The sequence below is a fragment of the Gavialis gangeticus genome, unplaced genomic scaffold (genome assembly GCF_001723915.1).
Source record: "Gavialis gangeticus isolate Ggan-Ray unplaced genomic scaffold, GavGan_comp1, whole genome shotgun sequence".
Classification (NCBI taxonomy): domain Eukaryota; kingdom Metazoa; phylum Chordata; order Crocodylia; family Gavialidae; genus Gavialis; species Gavialis gangeticus.
In genome coordinates, this window is record NW_017729029.1 from 60,827,260 (window position 1) to 60,827,565 (window position 306).

Below are 306 nucleotides of genomic sequence, written 5' to 3' on the forward strand. Positions count from 1 at the left end.
ATCTGGCCCTGTCCCTGCCTGGCCGCTGGAGTGGTGGTGGGGGGGCTACCATGCTGGGGGCAGCAGCCCCCATGCCCATTTACCCAAGCGCTGGCCTCTTCCTGGTGGGGGCCGTGCTGCAGGGCTGGCACAGCTGCTGCGAGGAGCAGTGGTGCTGTGGGGGGTTTGCAGAGCTCTGGTCCACTCCGAATGCTGGTGCTGCTGCACACAGCCTGTTGCAGCTCTGCAAGCCCCCCGCAGGGAAGGGGCTTGTGCTCCCCACCATTATGATGGGGGCTGCTGCCCCCAACAAGGGCCTTTCACCCT